At 42.0% G+C, this 16,678-nt stretch overlaps 1 protein-coding gene across 2 annotated transcripts in view; it reads right to left on the reverse strand.

Moving 5' to 3' along the window:
• Positions 1 to 16,199, reverse strand: part of KLHL29 (kelch like family member 29) — a 414,714-nt gene extending 398,515 nt beyond the window's left edge. The window contains exon 1 of one of the 2 annotated variants that reach the window (XM_083431604.1): positions 15,703 to 16,199. The gene's annotated coding sequence lies outside the window, so the exon portion shown is untranslated. Of the gene's footprint in view, positions 1 to 14,937; positions 15,416 to 15,702 lie in introns of those variants that run through there. The other variant, XM_083431605.1, reaches the window with a different exon arrangement.
• Between the last annotated feature and the right edge of the window lie 479 nt (positions 16,200 to 16,678).

The following is a 16,678-nucleotide window of genomic DNA, read 5'->3' on the forward strand; positions in this document are numbered from 1 at the left end:
ACAATAAGAAAAGAAATACTGTCGGTAACAGAAACTAGTTTGTAGTACTCACAGCTGCAAGACATCAAGGTAATCAGCTGCCTAGAAGATTCATCACAGCCTTGTAGAGGAGGGAAACTGAAAGTTTTTAAGGGGAAATCTCCCCTCAACACACACACAAAATGGTACTATGGCCAATAGTATTACAATATTGTTTAAAAAGACATTACATCTCAACATCAGCCTCAGAGCTTGTAGGTACACTGTTCAGGTCTAGACTGGTAGACACTAGAAAAAGGATATTTCCACTGGTGACCCATATAATGCTCTCTTCCACTTCTTCCACTGTACACACACAATCCCATCTCCGTTAGCTTTTAAAACATACTGCTGAGCTTTTAAGCTGCTGCTTTTAATTTTGTGATTGGGCTGTTGACACATCTTTATTCTATACTGTTTAAATCTGTTTATAGCTACCTTGGAGAGTGCTTTGCCCCAGAAAAGAAGCACAAACATTTTTCAGCTAAGTCACCTTTATATTTTAGGATCAGGAGAATACTGCGGCAAGAGCTATATTAGCTTCAACTAACCTGTCATTTATAGGATGCCAGCATTAAGAGCAGGAGTGCAAGATTTAAGTACGTTTAAAAAAAATAAATCACTGGATATAAATTGCGCCACATTTAGCAGAAATTTGAACCACAATGGCCTACCCTGCCAGAGTGTAGAAGATGTTCTTCATACTGCAGAAAGCCCTTTGGATTCTGGCACAGTTTGATTTCAGAAGAACCCATATATGGTTCTAGTAATTCCACAAAGTCTCCCTCCAAATTCAGGAGACTCCTTTTCCATTTTGGCCAAAATTACCTGCCACTCTTTACTGTAACTTTCTGTGATCTGATGGCACTGCACTGCTCCTAACCAGCCAATAGTCTTTAGTCAAAGTTGAGGACTGGAAAAACAAATGCTTCCGCCATAGGATAGCTCATCATGGCTCACTGGAAACTCCAATTATTTTATGGAATCAATATTTCATTGAGGATTTGTGGGAGCTTAGGAGTAGAGAGCAGGGTGTCCTTAGACACTTGTCTCCACTAGGAGAGGACTTTTCCAACAAACAGGGGCAGAACCAGCAACAAGATTTTGCTTAATTTGTTTTCTTTAAAAAAATATATGGGTGTGCTGTCTTAGCACTTTGATGTTTGCTGCCCTGAGCTCCTGTGGGAGGAAGGAGAGGGGAAACAGACAGACAGACAAACAAACAAATAATAATGAACCATAATCAACTAAATCATTGTACTAGTGGATGGAAGCCACAGACTCACACTTGCACAACAGGAATTCTCTCCTCTTCCCCACCACGCAACATCCTGTGTCACCTCCACATCTGCTCTGGAGGGTCAAGAGGAAACCCAGAACAGAGTTAGAGGGCCCACAGGGGTGCTGAAGGAACCTTAGCACTACATTGAATACAACCCAATCAAAGCAACTTTTTTTTGATTGGCTTGTATTCAATCTTCATCCTGCCTTTGACATGTTCCAGCTACATAGAGCTGACGCTACTGATGTGATGGGAAGTGTATAAGATCACATCAGTCTGATAATTTCCTTCTGGAAGCGAGGCACCACCACACGAAACCAGAGATGGTGGGACAACCACATCGCCAACAGATGTCTGGTGAGCATCCCATAGGCTTACAACACTCTGTGCTGAACAAGCCCAAATCACAGACCCAATGAAAGCATTTGATGGCTATCTCCGTTTGTCCTCAGCATCTGGTCCTCAAAGGTATACCACTTCTGCAGCCTGCTATCTTTGCTAATGAGGTTCCTCCCTGCTAGGGTAAAACTAAGACTGCACTGAAGATGACCAGAAGAATCCATCATTATGAATTGTACAGTGCACACACTTCACTTATGCCTAACATAATGATCATTCTTAGAAATCAGTCCACATGACAATTGTTCATATTGATAAATGTGTATATTACATTATTATGTGTATATTAAATTGCATTATCCATCCATTGGACCGTATGAAATTTGCAATTAAGGATTCCACAACGTCCAATTCTACAGGAGGGCAACACAAGTGGATCCTTGATGCACTGTGAAGAAAGATGCACTATACAGAACAGTGATAGAAGCTTCTTTGGCAGGGCAACTTTGCAGAACATAACTGCTGTTATGAATATACCCAACTTTTGTGCAGCAGAAAAAAGTTAATCCAGTAACACGTTGCTGCTCAAGAAGCAGAAACAGTATAGTCCCGGGTCAACCAGTTTGCTCCCTAAAGGTTCACACGAAGGGACTGATTAATCATTCATATATTCTATTTCACAAAATTGCTATGATGTGGGTGGTTGTGGGCCTGTTTCCATTCAGGAGTATTATACAGGCTGTAAACGGATCCTATCTAGCAATTTGTGTATTTTGGTTAAACACAACAGGATTCCATTTATGATTACTGAATATGACAAAGATTATGGATTTACTCTTTTTATATGCTTACCCTTTTGCCTACATTTCATTTCTGTGTTTCAGATAGTCGGGTCCCTTAATACTAACAAGTATCGAAAAGGTTTAAATTGGACTCAACTCTAAGCAACCCAGTGTTTTTCTTGTCCATCAAGAAATTGGCAGTAGTAGATTAAATAGGACTGAGGAATATGCAAGTAAGCACACCATTGCCTGATTCAGATGTAACATGCAAGCCAAAATTTCAGACTTCGGACAAACTGGAAACTAAAACTTAGAACAAGCCATGAACAGAAGCTTTAAATTTCCTCCCCTTTTATGCTGGGGGAGAGAACATGACTACAAAAGAAAATGTTTGTTGTTGTTCAGTTCTAAACCAGGTAAGCACCTTTGTGACATAGAAGAATTTACAGCTATTTTAAATACCCAAACATAATTTTGCATTTTGAACGCTAGAACTCGTTCTCATTAACATTCATGGGTTTAGTAAGGTTTTAAAACATGTGTGGAAATTTATAACAAAAGCTCTAGCTCATCTGAGAGTGGGTAGTTATTTCAAAAATGCCTGAAGATCATTGTCCAGATTTTTAAGCATTTACATTTATGTATAGAACAATAATCATTCAGTTAAACATATGTTGTTAACATATTAACATATGTTAATAATTGTTTTAATTACACGTGACTTTGTTACCATTAAGACCAGTTGTGTAATGCATTATAGTTTTGTTTTGTATTTTGTATTATAAAGTTATTCAAGGTTGAGAAAGGCTGCTTTAGGATAATGCCTATCTTGTTTATACTGGCTTTATTTTATTCATGTTTTGTTTGCTGGTGTTTACAGTCATCCTTAATGAAGACACTTGTAAATTCAGACTTGGCAATTTGAAGTATAACTCCTCAGCGGTTGTTTGAGGGTCAATTCTTGCCTTTGCTCTGTTTGGTACTGCCTCCTCTTTGCTGTTTTTCATGGTTAATAACCATTAATTAGCCTACCTCCAGAAATTAGGTGTGGTTGTTTTAATAATAATAAATAATAAATATAATAAATAATAAATATAATAAATAATAAATAATAAGCTGGGTTGGGCTCAGGGCGGCTAACACCAAATATGAATTACAATAAAATATAATAGAAAAACAACAACAAAAACAAACAGTTAATTAAAACACGGCTTAAAATATGGCTTAAAATGCAGCCTCATTTTAGTAGTAGCCCATAAATCAAGACCATAAAGGGAGGAAACATCAGATATTCGCCCAAGTCAGCTATCCATGCTGGTCCTTCATGGGTCAGCTAAAAGGCCAAGAGAAAATTTATATAACAAATCCCATACAGTGGTGCCTCGCAAGACGAAATTAATTCGTTCTGCGAGTTTTTTCGTCTTGTGAATTTTTCGTCTTGCGAAGCACGGTTTCCCATAGGAAATGCATTGACGGTTTCCCATAGGAATGCATTGACGGTTTTAAGAAAAAGGCGCAATACGTTTTCGTCTTGCAAAGCAAGCCCATAGGGAAATTCGTCTTGCGAAGCAACTCAAAAAACAAAAAACTCTTTCGTCTTGCGAGGCATTCGTCTTGCGAGGTACCACTGTATAAGGAAGCAGAGTGAGTCTAAGCCGAAGGCCAGGCGGAACAGCTCTGTCTTGCAGGCCCTGCAGAAAGATGTCAAATCCTGCAGGGCCCTAGTCTCTTGTGATAGAGTATTCAACCACATCAGGGCCAGTGCTGAAAAGGCCCTGGTGCTTGGGATCTCCAAAGTGTTGTTATTTATGGACCTTAAGGTCCTCCGCGGGGCATACCAGGAGAGGCAGTCCTGTAGGTACAAGGGTCCTAGGCCATATAAGCTAATGACAAATCATTTTTAAACTTTGGAATTGAATCATAGGAGTTCAATAGGGAATACTGTAGAACTCACTTGAATCAATATTTCTGCTTCCAAATTCACTGTATGCCCTTCCAAATAGAAAGGGAACAACACTGTCGTTCCTGTAAGTTACTAATTACCAAACTTTGACTGTACCCCAAGCATTGACATTTTCTGATACTAATCTGTTGCAGTTTATGGGTGTCTAGTTCAATATTAGACTGAATGTGATTTTTCAGACTGGCTTGCTGCTGTTGTATCTTTTTAAAGAATAAAAATAAAACAAATAGATACATCAGAGAACGTTTCTTTTTTAATCTAGGAAATATGAATCTCAGGTAAGCTCAGAAGACTGGAAAGTGGGCTCTGCCTCCTTCTACAGCTAATATTTGGACATACAGAGATTAAACAGGAAGTGATATTATACTGAATAAGCCCATTCGTCCATCAAGCTCAGAATTATTTACCACTGACTGACAGTGGCTTTTGAGGGTTTCAGGAAGAGAACCTTTCCTAGCCCTACCTGTAGAATGCTGAGGGTTGAATCTGCATGCAAATGAGATGTTCTACAATTGAGCTTTAATCCTTCTCCAGAAGCTTCTACAGCTCCAAAATGCAGTCCTTCATTTTACACATTTGAGGAGAACCACTTCTATTTCTCTGCACCACATACCATCAGTTTGCCTCTGCAAAATAATGACTTGCGCATTCTTCAGGTGAAAACTTGTTTTGTGATTTATGATTATGTGGACAAAGATCTGATTTGTCCACATAATCCTAAAAACTGCATTTTAAAAGTTAAGGAAATAGACAAAACTATTTAACTTTTAAAAATACTAATGGTTGCTTCCTGAGATTATCTGGACACTTGACAGAGTTGGATATGGATCTATTTATTTCAACAGATTTAAACTACATGTGTTTGGGCAATGTGTATGTGAGACTCATGTGTACTGGAACATTTTTCTTTAAAAAAATCTATTTCAAGGCCAGTAATTACAATGACAGCCTTTACACAAAGTTCTGCGCCATTATTGAAAGGCAAAGATGCATAAGTATTTTTAATCATTCTCACATATTTTAGGAACCTTGAATATTGTACTGGGAGGTTGGTGAGGTAGCAACAAAATTGCAACCATCCTGTCCTTTTATGAATAGCACTGGGAGCTCCAAGAACTGTTGGAGCTGCCTTTGAAGGTGACCTGGAAACTACAACTAATCCAGAATGCGGCAGCTAGACTGGTGACTGGGAGCGGCCGCCGAGACCACATAACACCGGTCTTGAAAGACTGACACTGGCTCCCAGTAGGTTTCCGAGCACAATTCAAAGTGTTGGTGCTGACCTTTAAAGCCCTAAACGGCCTCGGCCCAGTATACCTGAAGGAGAGTATCCACCCCCATCATTCAGCCCGGACACTGAGGTCCAGCACTGAGGGCCTTCTGGCTGTTCCCTCGCTACGAGAAGCCAAGTTACAGGGAACCAGGCAGAGGGCCTTCTCGGTAGTGGCACCTGCCCTATGGAACGCCCTCCCACCAGATGTCAAAGAGAACAACAACTACCAGACTTTCAGAAGACATCTGAAGGCAGCCCTGTTTAGGGGAAGCTTTTAATGTTTAATAGGTGATTGTATTTTAATGTTCTATTGGAAGCCGCCCAGAGTGGCTGGGGAAACCCAGCCAGATGGGCAGGGTATTATTAATTATTATTATTATTATTATTATTATTATTATTATTATTATTAAATATTATTATTGTTATTGTTATTATTCCTGAGTGGCTTCACTAGTAGGGCAAACCACACAAGCATATTCCCATGGGGCTGTTTTTCTTCCCCACAACAACCACAAAATCGCCATGAAGCATTGTAAAGACGATGCTAAACCTTTGGGGGCATTGTAAAGCTCCTTCAAAACAATTTGCGGTGGGGGTGTCCTTCCAGGTTTCCTGAACTACATCTCCCATTACTCCCAACCACTGGCTGTTAGATACGAGGGACATTTGCGGGGCCCACATGTCAAATACCATGCTCAGACCAAGTGAAACTCCAGGCTGAAACTTCTGTTGAGAAAAGAAAAAAACTATCAAAAGGGACGTTTTCACACATAGGCAGTTTTGTCTGTTGTCAGTGTCTGGGGACTGGAACAGGTTTAGCACAAATCCTAACCTACTAACGCAATGTCTGACAGATGATACCTTCCTGCATATTTTATTGCCTGCTGAGTTTCTTCAAGTACAGCTGCAGCAACAGGGTTTTAAGACTTCTGGCATTCCGTTCTAGCTGTATTAGAAGTCAGCAAGTAAATATTTAGCCTTTTGAATTAGTGATGTGTGGTGTCTGCCTTCTCTCTCTGAGGAGGAACTTATACATTCACTTAAGGGTGAAAACCATGGGTAGGCAAACTAAGGCCCGGGGGCAAGATCCGGCCCAATCGCCTTCTAAATCTGGCCTGCGGACAGCCCAGGAATCAGTGTGTTTTTGTAGAATGTGTGCTTTTATTTAAAATGCATCTCTGGGTTATTTGTGGGGCACAGAAATTCGTTCATTTTTTTTTTTCCCAAAATATAGTCCGGCCCTCCACAAGGCCTGAGGGACAGTGGACCGGTCCCCTGTTGAAAAGGTTTGCTGACCCTTGGTGAAGACAGACAACTTATAAAGTAGAATCAGTTTGAATACTTATTCAGCGCCCTGAAAACAAATCAGAAAACAAGTCTTACACCAACTTCCATCACAAGATAAATTTTGTTGTAATGTATTACAATCTGTAAAAGCCAAGCAACCTGTGTCTGACTTAAACAAGATAATGGGGGAGCAGGGAGAGCTGACAAGTTGACAAGTCAAAAATAACTTTTTGCTGTGTTGTATATACATTACTGGGACACAGGTAGCGCTGTGGTCTAAACCACTGAGCCTTGGGGTTGCCAATCAGAAGGTCAGCAGTTTGAATACCTGCAACGGGGTGAGCTCCCGTTGCTCGGTCCCTGCTCCTGCCAACCTAGCAGTTCAAAAGCACATCAAAGTGCAAGTAGATAAATAGGTACCACTCCGGCGGGAAGGTAAACGGTGTTTCTGTGTGCTGCTCTGGTTTCACCAGAAACAGCTTAGTTATGCTGGCCACATGACCCGGAACACTGTGCAGACAAACGTTGGCTCCCTCGGCCAGTAAAGCGAGATGAGCGCAGCAACCCCAGAGTCGTTCGCAACTGGACTTAGCTGTCAGAGGTCCTTTACCTTTACCTTTTTATACATTACTTACTTCAATGTTCTGTAGGCTTGCTCTGTTAAGGTGGTATGTCTGTTTCTACATGGAGGTGGGTACAACAGTGCAGTTCTTATTAGGGTAAGCCACCCAATGTGTCAGACCTTAGAACTTATCTAAATTAATCTCCTATCTTCCTTTAAGCTGAACATTATTTATCAATCTTGAGTTATATAGCAGCCAAATATATACGACTGTCAAATAGAGATAGATTACTGAGCTTGATAGCCTATGATACTTGCAATGGTATTGTGTAAACTTAGGAATCCAAGACCAACTCTCCCCTTCCTTTATCAAACAGGAATACAAAGTCTGCAGCTTCCAGTCCTTCTATGCAAAATTATTTATGAAGATGTCTATGACCACCCATCAATAAATTTAGATGGCTTACAAACGCAAAACAAAAAACAGTCATGCAGTATTTAAAATACATTAAAACAAAATGAAAAGGCATGAGGCTTCTCTAGCAGACACAGAATAAAAACTATCCTTAACAACAAATTATTGCGATCTGGTTGAACATAAATGTTCACAAATGAAACAAAAATTATAGAATCGTAGAGTTGGAAAGGACCACAAGGGTTATCTTACCTGGGAGTACACACTACTGAACATAATTGGATTTACTTCTGCGTATACACGCACAGAGCTTGAAATCCAAGTGGCTAAGTGGCAACTTCGGTGACAAGGCTGCAGCACATCCTAGACATATTTCAGAAAGGATTTTTTTTTTTTTAAAAATTAACAATATTGTCCTATAGAGCAAGCTCTCTTGTGCAGATGCACATGCCTTTCAAATTATGGGGAAACAACAAGTTTAAGGCAGATTTAGTTCCTAGAAATGGCCAGAGTATGTGGAAGGAGAGAAACAAGAATAGCCCTTACATTCATTTATTATTCTGGATGCTTGTATTTCTACTGGTATCTCAGAGGCATGAAGAAGGTATGCTCTGCTTCCAATACTTTTTTAAAGTAATGCAATGTACTTGGTGTTCAGATTACACCCCCCCCCAAAAAAAAACAACAACCAGGTGATTCTGAAATATCTTAATTTGACATGAATTATTCAATCAAGAGAGACAGAAGTACTCGCAGAAATGAATTGTAAAGATTTTGCTGCATTTTTTTTTAACATACCAGTCATTAAACATGCATGTTCAGTGAATCAGAACAGCTGTGTTCATTTTAGCATTTCAGCAAGTTAGCATAACATAGCTTTAAAAAAACGTTCATTACTCTTTTGTAGAATTTATTTCTTTTGGATGTGCCATATAGTTACGCCTGCTAAGATACAGTATGATGACATTTGAGTTTTATGCATTCAATGCTGTCATTAAGGAGCCAGCAAGATGAAATACTGGAGTGAAAGGAAGCTTTTATTTCAGTTTATGGCATACTGCTATTTTCAAATCCACCAGTATAGAACATCAGCCTGTCCGTCTGTCCGTCCCCCCCCCCCAAAAAAAAAAACCATCACAAAATCTTGTAGCAAGGTGTGAAAAGGCATATCTCCTTGAAAATCAGACCATGCTCCTCTGTTAATTACTCGTCACTAAAGACCCTGAGAGCCAAGCTCTTAAATTACCTAAGTCAAGGGTGGTTTTTACAGGCTGCATTGCGATGCTAATCATGTTTGTTAGAGTGAACACTGATAATGAGTCTCTTGTAGGATTCAAAAATATCAATAGAGATATGATTGAAGCCCAACTCAACAAGATTAGGTACATCTCTTGAAATCTGCAGTGTCTGCACTCTTGAAGCCGTATGTTTGTCTGTGCTTGACAATTATTAAAAATGTATACTTTTGTATTGAATAATTTAACTTTTACAACAGCTTTCATTATACTAACAAAGACACATATAATCAAATTAAAAGGGAAGGGGAAAGGGTGTTGGTCAGGGTTATTGTTAAAAATAAAAATAAACAAGCTTATCACATATTAAGAGGCCATCACAACATTTGGTGAAGCACACATACAGCAGAGCCTATATTTAAACTGCTGATTCTTCGGTAGTATACTGTGACCAAATATTCAGAATTGTGTCCCTATATTGGCAATGCATGCTGAATAGATGAAATAGGATGAAGCAGGCAATAAGAGGCACACTCACGAACCAAAAAGTGCATCCATATATTCTGTACATTGATACAGAGGGGGTGGTCTTTCCAATCCTGTAAAACAGGTATTTTCACCACCAAAAGGAGTGACTTCTGGTCACTCTGACAAACCACACAATATGGGAATATAGTTCAACACCATATGTACGTGTTTAAGACTAAGGAAATGTTTCAGAAACCAAGATTAAGGCAAACAAAAAACATAGACTAAAACAATACAAAGGAAGCCACATATTATATGTACCAGGTGTACCTTCCTTCTTCTTGCATCACCAACAGAGTGAGTCACTACTAGTGAGATTTCTGCCAATGTAGCCTAAGGGGTGTCCAATTACCTGACAGCTCTTAATGTAATACTTCAGATGTTTTCCTGACTTGAAGTAAATATTTCCAACAGCAAAACCGCCTACATTTCACTGGAAGTTAGCTTGATATATTTATTATTACTCAGTGCGAACAAGTCTGAATTATTTCCAGAAGGGAGGGTCGGCACCGCAGAAGGGAGGTGATTTGTCGGGGAATAGTGTACCCAAGTTTGCTAGTCGTTCTTTTTATTCAGACTGTGCTTGCGGAGAGATCAAGTGCCTTCTAGTATACAAAGAGAGCTAAGACACACACTGGCAATTTCTTTCCTCATCACAAGTTACTGTTTTCCAATCATGCAACATTAATGACTCTCCACTACCAGCCATTTCAGGCCATCCTAACTATGGCAAAAGGCATTTAAGTTTCTCTTATCTGGATTTGCTTCATCCAAACAGTATGTTGTCATCTGTAGCCTGTAGGCCTCCTTATGCTTTGCCTTTTGTTTTATAAACAAAGGCCAACGAAAACAAGTCCTGGTAACTTGATCTTAGTGTTTAGAAGCTAGAGGTAAACAGATGTAAAAAGCAGGCAACACACAACTTTTCTGTATCAAACAACTTGGGAAATTTGTTTCTTGATTTTTTAAAATAAAAAATAAAGCTTGTATTCCCACCCTTCAATATACAACTGATAATCCCAGGGAAGTTTACAAGAAAGCAAACAAAAAACAAAAAAAAAACCCCTCAAAAACACTACAAGCACACAATAAAACAATGCAAGGTTGTAACTCCAATCAATAAAAATTTAGAGCAGCTCAAGAAAAATGCAAACCCCCAAAAATTATTAACTAGAAAAAGCACTAAAGAGCAAAAGCCATATGCAGGTCATCCCTAGTTTGAACCTCAGAGTGGTTTCTGCTGTACTGAACTAAACTTTTCCCAGAGGCATCCTTGCTGATGCCTTCGGGAAGCATAGGAAATAGTGGCCAACCGTGGACATTCAGACACAATTCCACACTCATTTCTTTAACTGCACAATTCACTGTTTTGAGACCCAAATGGGCTGGCCTCTCCTAATGATTCTAAGATACTGCTTCATTTCCCATGCCCACTACAACAAAAACACACCTTCCTGACATTAGCACGCAAGTTCCATATTCTGACCAGAAGGGCAGCGTTACTGAGGAGTTCTTTCAGTGGCTACCCAAAAATTGCAAGCAACTTTCGGATCTTTCTCTTTGGACTAGCACCAGGCACATTTATATTATCATTTTACACCTTACAGCCTTAACATTTTAATGGGATTCAGAACATCTTTTCTTAATGTATTCCATAGCCTTTGCAATATATGCAAATAAGTGCCTAAATAGAAAGAGTGGGAGACAGAAGAATAAGATTTGCTGACTTGCCTCCTCATTCTGAGGAGTTCAGATTCTCAACTTTATCAAGTCTTCTGTTTTTCGACATCCTGCTCTTAAGACAATTGATTTAATGAAATATTGTGCATGGAAAGTAAAATAAAGTAGCAGACTTAATAGTAAAATTAAAAATTAAAAAAGCCCAACAACTTTATTTCAATTCACAGGATTCAGTTCAGGAAGGATTGATATGGAAGTTTTGAGCATTCGGAACCAGCACTCTGCTGGACATGTGAACCTGGCTACTTTGATTAGAAAGAACCGTCTCCTTAAATTCTAGATATTAAGAATAAAGGCATTAAAAGGAAGGGAGGGAAGCAATAATAGGACAAGGCTGAACCGTTTGTTGTTGTTTAGTCGTTTAGTCGTGTCCGACTCTCCGTGACCCCATGGACCAGAGCACGCAAGGCTGAACCACAAGTGACCAAACACATGCCTTGAGCTGGTGCCATGGACCCAAGAGAATCAGCATCCTAGAGAGCAACTACGGTCAAGAAACACAATCTAGAATTAGGCAAGTTTTTCAGTGCAAGCAGATGTCCAAGAACAGATGGCAGCAGTGCTACTAAACTGTAGGCAATAAAGACACTGCTTGGGTGTGCTGTTCTTCAACACATGCTAAATGCTGAAAGAAAGGGGAGGAAACCACCACCATCAGTATGTCCACATATTTCCAGAGCAACAAAACTGCCCTTAACAGTGTAATACATGGTTCCACACACGTTTTCAGCTGCTTGCTGCTAAGGTCAGTTGCAGCTTTTCACCCTACCGTATTTAATGTATTAAACTTACTTCTTACTACTACAACAGCCTCTAAGTCATTTATAAAAAAAATAACAGCCACAATACATGGAGTGAGAACAATCAATACAACTGAAAAACCACAGAGCAGACTAAAAAGCAAAGTCCCCCCAAAAGTAAAACACAGCAGTTGAAAACATCTTCAGAGTCAGGGATTTCCCCCCTCTTGCCAAGGCACAACCTAGCCCACAATACAAAGCACTTGCCTCAGGAAGAAATCCACAACACATCTAGATTTTCTCTTCCATCTACACCCAACCAATTTCCCTAAAACATGAACCTAAAGCGTGTGGTACCCACTATTCGTCCAATTTAAGTCATCCCACTCTATTCCCCATACCTCAAGCACATCCACCAACGCACACAAATGCACCATCCACCCAATCGGTCCAACATCTCCCTCTTGAACAAGCGACTTTCCCCAACCACTCCATCCACACACTAAAAATGTACTGCACATGTACATCAGGGCACCATGAAGCCACTCAGCAAATGAAACATATTAAGAATCAAAACAAATCCCCCCACATCAGTCACACTGTTGTAGACATCCATCGCTCACCCAACATTCTCATCAAAGGATGCAATCTTAGCATGCTGTGTGTGATTTCTCCCTTCTTAACCACCTGTAGCAGAGAGTGATCCAGTTTATGTTGGCTACTGTGTACGGAGGGCTGGGCTGGATGCTCTTCTGTTTCCCTCAAGTCCCATTACTGTAGGATTTGCGGGATGAATCTAGCCAACAAAAAGAATGCTTTACCTTCTGCAGTTTTGGTACGTTAAGGGTTTGAAAAAGGAAAAAAAAAAACTTGAAACCAAATTCAATGTTTTGTATTTATTGGACACCTGAAGTTTGACTATCATTCATCAAAGATATAATTAAAAGTAACAAAAGAACTTGAATTCTACCCCTTTTCTACTACTGCATTTAGGTGAAAACCAGCAACCATTGCTCTATTTGTAGCCATGACAACCATAAAATATTCTATTCCAGCAATAATTCACACTGAACGTTTGTTCTTGGGTTCTGTTGCTCCAAGCACTGTGAACATACTTCTTACGCTTCACAAGACCAGTTAACACTGAAAACTTGGGAGCATAAGAAACTTTCAAGCCACATCAGTTCACTCAAATCTACATAGAAGAGATCTGAGTTCTCCATGAAGCTGTCTATACAAAGTGCTCATTTTAACTTAATCCTCTTCAAATAAGGATCAAACACGACTATGAATCTAATAGCTTAGATAAAAGTTGTAGAAAAGAACCATTTGTCCAGATTCATTATGTTGACTGCAATAACCTAACTCCACATCCTCTGAAGGTGCAGTCCAAAGCACCAAGTTTACATTGAAATAATATTAATCCCATGAAACATGGTTGTAACTACATGCATTGATAGTTATTTCACTTATATAAGCCATGCTTCATTGCAAGCTGGGAAAAACCCTTCCGCAGACAGCCACAGTGAGGGGCAGGTTATACAGAGAAGAATAAAACCTCGTTACTCATTCATATAAGAGTAGGTAACCCACTGTGAATAACTAAAGTTTCAAACTGTTGAATAAGGCTAAAACATGGTTGTACTTCACTTTGTCAAGTAAATGCCATTACCAGCTTAATCCAGTTGTAACAGAGTGCCACAGATGCCTTTTTAAAAAGGAATAGGAGGAACATAGTAATGCTTCTCTCATACAATCATATATATGAAGGGGGGGCATAATTTAACAATTTGTTGAAATTTAAAAGATTGTAGTGTAGTGCTGCTATCGGCAATCTGATTGATTTGGCGGAGGAGACACCCAAAATTATTTCTGGTGAAATGTACACTAACAATATTAACAGAATTTCTCAATAACAATTTTTTTTTCTCTCCCCCCCCCCACCAAACTTTTAAACTTTATATCAATTTGTCTATAACTTAAGGGCTTCAATAAATATCTATATTCACTTAGGCTTTATTAACCTTTTAACAGCACAATCCTATAGCAGGTCTTGAATTCAATGGGACTTGGTCCCAGGTAAATGTGGACATAACAGCAGCCTTGATCACAACAGTAGATTTTAGAGGTCAGTCACACTTTTCAAAATGCACATGGAGCAAATCTTCAAAATGTATGCAATCAATCATCATCCCAAAATGTAACTGTTTGCACTATTACACAAACACCAAATCCTTCACCCATCATAAAAACAAGGCACGAGAATCTAATGTGGAACAGGGCGATGGAAAGAAGGAAGAAGAGAAACTATAGCTCATGAAAACCACAGCCGATACAACAGAACTTCCAGTCTTCCAGTCAACAGAGATGTGTTATTTGAATGTAAACATGCACAGGCTTAGGTAAGTCTCATCCTGTTCAATAGAACTTCCTGAAAGCCATGCCTAGGACTGTACACTATAAATGGTTCCTGGACACACCTTCAGTATAGAACTATTTATATTCTGCCAAAAGGCTACAAGGCACTCTACAATTCAGCTGCTGCCCAGAAACCTGACAACCTACATTAGGCAGACAGGATATATTTGGGGGGTAGCGGATGGGGGGGGGTTGTGGCTGGAGGTTTGACAATGAGTAGCAGAGACTGGTTAAGGGGATGCAGCAGCAGAGACTAACACACCTAGAAGTTACCCAATCTATTCAAGCTGTGTTTCTCCGTGAGGGTCAACGCATTTTGAAACAAACTAAGAAAAGTCAGCCAGGGATGCCAGACCTGCACCAAGATCCCTGCAGATTTCATTCCGAGGTAGGCGACTGTCATTTTTTATTCCTTTCCGGACAGTTTTAATTAAAGATAGCCTCTGCCTTCTGGTGATGATGGATGATTTTGCAGTGGTGTGTGCTTTTAAACGGGGAAAGCCATCCACGAAACAGAGCCTTGTTTTATTATTTACCAAATTAAAAAAATAAATACACACGCAGTGCCAGAGAATGAAAAATAAATAAATGGCACACTGCGTGGTTTCTCGCCCCCCATTCAGGAGAGAGAGAGAAGTCAACCACCTTTGGCACTCATGCTCTGTGGGGTGGGGAAAGGTGCCTTTTAACCCACACCGAGAGGGAAGTTGAAGAGATGGCGAAGAGAGAAAGGTGGTTGTGGTGCTGGGAGAGAAAGAGTGACCGACGCGGGCGGAGGAAGCAGGGTGGGTGGCTGCCTCTCAGACCCGCACCTCACCCCCTCCGGTTACCTCAGAGCACCCCCGCGCTACCGAGGCGAGTCTTGCACCTCACACACACACACACAAAACACCCAAGCAGGAAGTTTTCCCAGGCAGGCGGCGAGCGCAGGCGCGAGGGGGGATTCGCCTTCGCCCGCCGCTCAACCCACCCGAGGCGACTTACTCCAGGCGGTGCCACCACCACCAACAGCGGCGGGGGCCACCAGACGCCACCTAGGAGCCTCGCTCCGCGGTCCTCCCTCTACCTTGCGTCGCGAGCTCCCCCTCCCTCCCCCCCGCCGCCCCACATTGGCTCTTACCTTTCCCCTCTGGGCGGTGCGCGCGCGGGAGAGGCGAGGGGGCCCCGGAGCCGGCGCGTAATTACGCGCGTCCTTGGCGCGCGAAAGCGGCTGCTGCTTCTTCTGGGTTCTTCTTGTTCTTGCTCTTCTTCTTCTTCTTCTTCTTCGTCCTCCCCCCCACCTTCTTCAGGCAGGCGGAGAAGGAGGATGCACAGAAACAGCGGGAGGAGGAGGAGGAGGGGGAGAAGGAGGAGGAGGGGGAGGCGGCTTCGGCATCGCAGCCTCTCCGCCCTCCCCCCCTACCGCAAAGCCCCGCACCGCCGCCGCTGCTGCCGCCGCCGCCTCCGGGGCTGCCCCCTCAGCCCCTCCGGAGGGCAGGCGCGAGGCGGCGCGGGGAGGGAGCGCGCGAGAGGCTGGCGGAGCGGGCGCGATTCGGGCAGACGGAGGCAGCTGGTTGCGGCGTCGAGACCATGCTCCCTTCTGGCTCGCTCCTGCTCGCACACTGGCCGCTTTAGCTGGAGAGGGAGGCGGCCTCGCAGCCCGGGCGAGGGGCGGAAGGAGCCAATCGCGGCCGCGGGGGGGAGGGACGAGGGCGGGGACGGGCTCCCTTTTCTGGCTCTTTTGCCTCCCTCCTCCTTTCCCTCTCTCTCTCTTTCTCTCCCCCCCCCCCCTCTGCTCCTCCCGTGTGTCAACCCAGCCAAAGCCTCCCCCACGGGGAGGGGTTCGGAGCGGGCAATTTGCACACAAGAGCGAGCACCGCCGCCGCGGCTGCCTCTGCCCGGGTCGCCCTTTTATTTATTTCATTCGCCGCCGCTTCTCCTTCCCTCTCTCCAAGCAGCCGGCGCTGTTCTTGGCGCTTCTCCTCCTCCTCCTCGCAGGCAGCAGCAGCCAAGCAGCAGCAGCAGCCGGCAACCGCGAGCTGACGGTGCCATCCTGCAGGAAACGGAGCCCGCAGGCAGGGAGGTTTGTTCTCTTCCCTACGGAGGATGCAGAGCGC

Source organism: Podarcis tiliguerta (assembly GCF_965153285.1).
Source record: "Podarcis tiliguerta genome assembly, chromosome: 3".
In the NCBI taxonomy this organism is placed as follows: domain Eukaryota; kingdom Metazoa; phylum Chordata; class Lepidosauria; order Squamata; family Lacertidae; genus Podarcis; species Podarcis tiliguerta.